The sequence below is a fragment of the Carya illinoinensis genome, chromosome 11 (assembly GCF_018687715.1).
Source record: "Carya illinoinensis cultivar Pawnee chromosome 11, C.illinoinensisPawnee_v1, whole genome shotgun sequence".
Lineage (NCBI taxonomy): Eukaryota > Viridiplantae > Streptophyta > Magnoliopsida > Fagales > Juglandaceae > Carya > Carya illinoinensis.
Genome location: NC_056762.1, coordinates 16985872 through 16994363, shown reverse-complemented (window position 1 = coordinate 16994363; position 8492 = coordinate 16985872).

The following is an 8492-nucleotide window of genomic DNA, read 5'->3' as shown; positions in this document are numbered from 1 at the left end:
GCAGAGGCATTCTGTCAGCACTATCAAAACCTCTTCACTTCCTCTAACCGCACGGGTATTGATGGCTGCCCAAGTCACCTTCTACCTAGAGTTACAGAGGAAATGAACAGGGACCTTATGAGGCCTTTTACTCCTGAGGAGATCAAGCAAGCTTTATTTCAGATGAACCCTCTGGGCTCTCCTGGCCTAGATGGTTTTCCAGCCATCTTCTACCAATCCCATTGGGATGTGGTATGTGGTGAAGTCACTAAGGCTATCCTAGAGGTCCTGAATCATGGAGGGGACCTAGAGCCAATCAATGACACATATGTGGTTTTAATCCCTAAACTGAAGAACTCCCAAACTGTGCTTGATTTTAGGCCCATCTCTCTATGTAATGTGCTCTACAAGATTATTTCAAAATTGCTGTCCAATAGGCTTAAGACCATCCTCCCCCACATCATCTCTTCCACACAAAGTGCCTTTGTGCCTGGCAGGATGATCATGGACAATGTTATGGTTGCCTTCGAGACCTTGCACTCTATGAAAACAAAAGGGAAGGGGCAGCAAGGTTTTATGGCTGTCAAGTTGGATATGAGTAAAGCATATGATAAGGTGGAATGGGTTTTTTTGAAGCAGGCCATGGAGAAGATAGGGTTCTACCAAGGATGGATCTCTTTGATTATGAAGTGTATATCCTTAGTATCATACTCTATACTTATTAATGGAGTCCCTCAAGAAAGTTTTCTTCCAGGTAGGGGTATTCGACAGGGGGATCCCCTCTCTCCATACCTCTTTATCCTGGTCTCTGAAGTGCTCAGTAGTTTGCTATTTCATGCTGAAACTGCTAAGGCTATACATGGCTTCCCTATCTCACGTGGCAAACTAAACATTAACCGTCTCTTTTTTGCAGATGATAGTCTTCTTTTTTGTAGGGCCAATGCTAAGGAGTGGGCAGCCCTTAATAGTATTATTGGTATCTATGAACATGCTTCTGGGCAGCAACTCAACAAAGCCAAGACTTCTATTTTCTTTAGTGCCAATACCAAAAAGGCTACTAAAGACTTCATTCTAAGCTTGGCTGGCACTCGTTCCACTGCCTCCTATGAAAAGTATCTTGGACTTCCTGCCCTCATAGGAAGATCAAGACATGTTGCTTTCAAGGGCATTCTGGACAGGATGAGGCGTAGGATCAGCAACTGGAAAACTAAACTCTTATCACAAGCAAGGAAGGAAATCCTATTAAAAGCTTTCATACAAGCCTTGCCAACATACTGTCTGGGAGTGTTCAAACTGCCCAAGTCCTTACTTAATGAATTCAATTGAGTTATGCATCAGTTCTGGTGGGGCCATATGAACCATGAAAAGAAGGTGCACTGGGTCTCCTGGAATCAAATGGGAAAAGCAAAAGGGGCAGGAGGATTGGGTTTTAGAGACTTTGAAAGTTTCAACATAGCCTTGTTAGCAAAGCAAGGCTAGAGACTCATCCAATTTCCCAACTCTCTGGCAGCCAAGGTTTTCAAAGCAAAGTACTATCCTAAGTCTGAGTTCTTTCAAGCCAAAATAGGAGCAAGACCATCCTTTATATGGAGAAGCCTTTGTGCAGCAAGGGGTCTCCTAGAAAAAGGGTCAATTTGGAGGATAGGCAATGGTCAGGATACCAAAATTTGGAACTGCAGGTGGCTGCCTGACCTTCAAACTTCATGGTCCAATCTCCAGTCTGGGTTTTGAATGCAGAAGCTCGAGTTGCTGAGCTTATAAATGGGGAGACAAAACAATGGAATCGATCTTTGGTTCATTCTACTCTTGGTCCTGAAATAGCTGAAACTGTCTTTAAAATCCCTATAAGTGTGACTGATGCCAGAGACAAACTGATATGGATAGATACAAGGGATGGGCAGTTCTCAGTAAGGAGTGCTTATCATAAACAGAAAGAGCTTGTGGATTCACAGAAGGGACAGTCCTCACATCAGGCACCTTGTACTAAGAACTAGACCTGCTGTTGGAAGCTTCAAATTCCAAATGCCACAAAAGTTTTCATGTGGAGAGCCTGCCTAGAGTCACTCCCTACTAGGTTGAATTTATATAAGAAGAATATTGTGGACTCCCTGCTGTGTCCTATGTGTGATAAGGAGGAAGAGTCAACCACCCATGCATTATGGAGCTGTCCATCAGCTATGGATGTATGGAATCAAGGCCCTGCAGCTTTTCAAAAAAGCTCTAATAGTGCAGATGATTTTAAAAGTTTGGTGGAGAAGTTCAATGTATTTTCCAACTAGGATTTGTTGACCTCATTCTTTGTGACAGCTAAAGGTATATGGCAGAGAAGGAATCGAATGCTCTTTGAGAATTCTTTCACACATCCCTCCCAGGTTGCTAGGCAGGCAGTCATCTCCTTGGAAACCTTTAAAGCTGCAAAGGGTGAGCCTAAGAACAGGACCCAGCACTTTCAAGATCAACTCTCTATATGGTTTCCTCCTCCTATGGATACTATTAAAATAAACTGGGATGCAGCCTTGAGTGCAGCTAAAAACAGAACTGGCTTTGGTCTGGTGGCTCGAAATCATAAGGGCTCCATTGTGGCAACAAAGAAGCTATCATTAGTTGGTGTTTGGGATCCCCTCCTAGCTGAAGCTCTTGGTCGCCTTCATGCAGTGGTATTGGCAAAGGATAGAGGGTGGCAATCAATTATAGTGGAGGGTGACTCTCAGATTGTAATCCATAGCCTTCAAAAACACAATGAAAGGTTGGATAGTGTAGGTATGGTATTACAAGACATTAGAGTATTGTTGTGACTCGGTCTCGAATGTGCTTCCAAGTGTAGAAGTGTCAAGTTGTATCAAGGATAAATCCAGGATATTATTCCATAGGGACAAAGGGTTATCAAAGCGTATATGAGATTTTTGAGTAACAAATGTGTCGATTATAAGAGATGAAAATAAAATTAAAATGCAATGCAAAAGAATCGAAGTTGAAATTTTAGTTTCTAATCAAAAAGGCAAATTAACAAACACTTGGGTTGGGTTTGAGACTCTCTTTATTTTGGATCCTAGATAATTTTCTCGATTAACAATCCAATCAAGGCATTGATAATAGGAAGATAAAAAGTTGTGCTCAAGTTTTGCAATATTTTTCTAAGGGATTCTCTACTTTACTAGCCAAACACACATTAACAAGCAATCAAGAGAAGCCTTGATAATTTTTAAGCTTTTGTTGTGCCTTACATCAACAACAAAACAAGAGCAAGAGCTACAATCTATTTTCAATTTAAATCCGACTAGTAATATAGTGAAATCAACAATCAATCACAAAATATTGCATCAAACTAGAACCCAAAATAAATTAAGTCTCATTCCACAACCCAAGTTTTAGAAATTAGCTACACATGATATTTCTAGCAATAAAAATTAATCTAAGTAAAGCCATATCAAAAACTAAGAAAATACTAACTAATAAACCCTAGAATGAAAAAATAAATAGTCTATAAAATATCAGCTCAAAGAAATAAAACAAACGAGACTAAATAAATAAATAAACTAAGAAAACTAAAATGAAACTGCCACCTCAAGACGCCAAACAAAAGAGCTAATAAGAAAAGAAAAAAAGCCAGTCGCCTCCTGCTACTCAACGAAAAGTAAGAAAATAAAAGCTAAAGACTCTCCTACTTCCTAGCGTCTAAACGAAAAAGAAAGACTGAATAAAACCAACTCTGCTGCTTCCGTCTAAAACTACCGAACAAAAGCAAAAAAAAGAAGAGCAAAAAAAGAATAATGAAGCCGCCTGCTACTAAACGAAAAAAAAGAAAAAGCTAAGAACTAATCTATTGCTACTGTTGCTTCTGTCCAGTTGTCTTCCATGATCCCATGTGATCTCCTGCTGCTCCAGCTTAAACGAAAGAAAGAAAGAAGAATAAAATCTCTGCTGCTGCTCGTTGGTGCCAGCTACCCGAAAAAGAAAGAAAGAAAATAAAATCTGCTGCTGCTACTTTCCGTCCAGTTGTCTTCCATGATCCCATGTGATCTCCTGTTGCTCCAGCTTAAACGAAAGAAAGAAGAAGAATAAAATCTCTGCTGCTGCACGTTCAACTTCCATATGCAGAAGCAAGAAAGGTGAAGTGAACAGCTTGTCTTCCAGCAACATGTTTTCTGCATCCATGTTCTATTTGTCTTGCAATGGTCAGCACGTGTGGTGTGCTGCTGTCTGGCTGTGTTTGTTGATTTGTTTCCCTTCCATCCGTGAGTTCTAGCATCCTACCATGTTCAACAAAGTAAAGAGAGAATCAAGTTGTCGCCCAAGTTTTCTGCATGTGTGAGTTGCTGTGGTCCCGAGTTTTCTGCATGTGTGAGCTGCTGTTCTGCTTTCAACCTCACGCCGACTACCACTCAGCTCAAACTAAGGAAAAAACAATAAAATAAAATAACTGAAGAGAGGGCCTCCTACGGTCTGCACCTCAACAGCCAAAAGAAAGAAAAATAGAAAAATAACAAAAGGAACCCAGATGATCTCTCTCTCAATCTCTCAAAGCCCAACACTCCTAGCAAAGGTTCCTGTCTAGATACAAGCAAGCCCATCAAGCCCGATATTGAAGAAATGTTTAGTCTCAAAATTCATCTACTCTTCTTCTCACATTCTTCCACACCTCGCTCTTTGGGCTTTTCTCGATTCTTCCATTTCTCTTCCAAACCTTTCCTGTTATAAGAGGAATAAAATTGAAATATTTATTTTCATGTGAAATAATTGCATTATAAATCTTCAAAAACACTAAGAACATCAGAATTATCAATTGACTTAAGTACTGTGATCTATTGCATAATTAAGTACTTAAATCATTTTTTTATTAAACAATTTATTCACTTAAGTAACTTAATCATGCAGTTTTAGCGCTTCATCACGTTGTCTAAGTTTGATAAATGTACGGTGAGTTTTGTAAGAAGAAGTGGCAACAATGTTGCTCACTGTCTAGCCAAGGAATCCCTTGAGCTGGCTGAAGATATGGTTGAATTGGGCGTCAGTCCAGTTTTGTAATCTTGTTTTCCTCCTTTGTTCTCTGATATCAATAGAGTATTGATGTTTTCAAAAAAAAAAAAAAAGAAATATATCCTAAAGAGCTATAACTTTATCTCTAATAAGAATTTCTAAATTCGAACTCTTAAAGGGTGTACGTGGCTGCCAAAATGAGTCTTAAAATTTACGCAATTTTTTTATGCGAAAATTAAGAGGACATTAGGATTTCTTTCCTACCCTATATAAGCATATCATTAGCACAAAATAGGTGGGGGAGAAGGCACAAGAGGCAGATCCGAAGAGAGGAGAAAATCACTTCCCTGACCACCGTTCACTTCAGTTTTCTCTGAAAATTTTTATCGTCCATTATGTTTATGGGTAACTAAATTCTCAAGTAAGATTAGGGATGAACTTGCACTTTAGATGATATTTCTAATTTATTTTTAATTCATGTATTTGATTTTTAATTGCTAAAACTCTTTTGTTTTATCATTCTCAATTCATCGTTGATGTTTTCTTTTCCAAATAATCATAGAATTTATTATGTTTATGGATTCAGTCAAGCTTTTTCTATTGAATGGATTAGTTCTTTGATTATGTTTGGATCAATTATTTATCTATATTGATTTATTTTTTTGCTGCAATATCGCTCCCTGAGTATATTGTCGTCATTGGATTTTCTCAATAGAGACAGTAATTTATGTAGTTTAAAAATGGTGAATGATTTTTCAAAGTGTTACATTTGATTTAATTTTGGTTTATAAATCTATACCTTCCGATTGGAAATTTCGTAAATTGAGTTCCTAATTGAGTTATCGAATGAATTAAGAATAATTAAAATACCAGATTTGTGTAAGGGATTCCCGACACTTTACTGTTCGTCAAATTTGAGTACTTTTTCCGTTAATCACTTTGCTTCACTATTATTTTGCAGTTAAAATTAATATTTTTTCTCCATAACTTATTTAATATTTTTCCTTTAGTTTCTTTGTTCCTTCTGCTATTCTTTTAAATAGTCTCCCTGTGAAATCAACACCTCAAAGCTGTGCTACAACTACCGCGTTATTCTTTGGGCATAATGAAAGCACTATTATGGAGAACAAGTGAAGAAGAACTATGTACTTATTCCTATTGGAAATCCTAATTAATGAACATTGAAAATTCTGGCTGTAGACTTTAAAACAAGCGCTTATGGGAGGCAGCCCATAAAACTTTCTTTTATTCTTTTATTTTTATTTTGAATAATTTTGATTTTGATGCAAGTTTATTTAGCAAGAATAAAGAACTAAAAATTGCAAGCTACGGCTAATTCACCATGAAACCATGGAAGTTCTTTTCATTTCTTCAATCTTTCTCACTTTTGAATTACAATGAGGACATTGTTTAGTTTAAGTTTGGGGATGTAAACTCCTATAGTCATTTTGTCTTCTTGATTGCTCGTTATTTTATTTTACTTGTGATTTTATAAGTCTTGAGTTTTTGAATTCTCTTACCAAGCATGCATTTAATTATGATTGAATTATCTATGACTTTGGAATTTGTAATTGAGGATTGGACTGAGAAAGATTTTTGAAAATTTCTTTTATGTCAGGCTGATTTTTGTGGGTACTTTGATTAAATCTTTGTCATTGAACATAATTGAGCACATAGCCATTTTTTTTATTTCATTTTGCTTATGAAGAGAATGAGTGGAATTAACTGGGTCAGGAAAGTTCAATCTTGCTTTGTTCTTGAATTTGTTGATGAATCATTGAGGTGAAATCCTATTTGATACCAAATATTAGAGAAATGATCAAGGCATTTGTGACGCCCCCATATCCCCACATATGGACACGGGAAAATCGAGACGTCCGGATGATGACAACACGGCTCACCACCCTATCGACGAGTGTCAAGTGCGTGTAAAAGCAACAAATGTGCAAAGGAAAACGCAGCGGATAATGAAAGTGATATAACTAACTACCAGAATTTTTCTTAGTTTAATACAAAGCCGTTCAAAACATACATATTGAAATATTACAAACTACAAATATAGTTTCAAAGCCAAATACAAAGCATAACCCAACTCAGAACTTCGGCGGAGCCGCATCCTTGGTCTCAGCCTCCTCCTCCTCCACGAATTTTGCACCAAAATCTACGGTACCAAAAATGGTACTGCAGGTAAGTAAAATCCAAACACCACTAGATAAAAACATATTAACTCAAACAATATGCATGAAAGAATGCCATGCACATGTCCCATAAAACCATATTTTTCCACACACGCCAAAAACCCATTTGCCCCAAAAATATATTACTTTCCAACTCATGCCAAAAGTCTCATTTGGCCCATATCCAACTCAAACCATTAACCAATTAATTCATATGCAGCATGACCTCCCCTAGGGGTCATCCGCACACCCTGGCTCCTGTGACACACCGCAGGTAACGACCACGCGTGTGACACCTAAACGAGCGATGCCCAGTTCCACGCTTCGCGCGTTCGTAGCCAAGCATCCTCTAGCCCTCACCAGCGAAGGGCCACAGAGTCGGTACGTAGAGTGTTACCATCCCGCCCGCTCCTGTTGTCGCCCAGCGACAACTCAGGGGACATCACTCAGTATTTTATGCTCCCGAGTGAACAGAGGAGCTCCAGCGAGATAATACCCCATTTCGGCTTGGGGTCGTGATACACACGCACCCGAAAATTTATTTACGTCAATAAAACAGGATTTTTTTCAATTAAATAAAATGCCTGTGCATGCACCATGTAAATGCAACATCAAGGCACAAAACAACAACCCAATCACAAATCAACAATCCAAGCAACTCCGTCCTTAATCCATCCGACCCCCGAACTCCTCGGACTCAGTCTGGAATCAACCAACCAATAGATAAATATTATTGTAAGAGAAAAATATATTTAAATCTAAAAGTAGAGTTTGGAAAATACTTACAGTGCTATACGGTATTTTTCGAAAGCTCGCGGCGTTGCAAAAGGCAGAGAAAAAGCAACGTAACAGTGTAATTTACACTGTGACCGTGGGTAATAAATTATTCACTTTCGAACGGGGTCAAACCAAGACACGAAATTGATAGGGAATGGTCTTGAGATGTTTATGAAGCTAAAGGAAGTGAGCTTTCATCGTGGGTGGCGGTGGAAACAACAATGGAGGAGCTTAAAGGGCTGAACGGAGTTGAGCTCATGGGAGCTGCTCCGGCAATGGATCGAGGCTGGAAATGGGTGGGTTAGGTCAGCAAGAAGTAGAGGAAGAAGCTGTGAAGAGGTGGTGCGACGGCTCCGAAATCGGTGAAAATTCATGCGGAAATAAATGGCTCTAGGTGGCTAACGGCCGGCCGGATGGGGGAGATATTTGATGGGGTGGTGCGCTAGCTGGAGGAGGTTCGAATGCCGGTCGCTGTGTCAGCCACGTAGCTGGCGAACGGCGGGTCTGGGCGGCTGGGACGAACGGCGAAGGGGAGAGGGAAGAGAGAGAAACGAGCGCACGGGAGGAGAAGAAGAAAGAAGA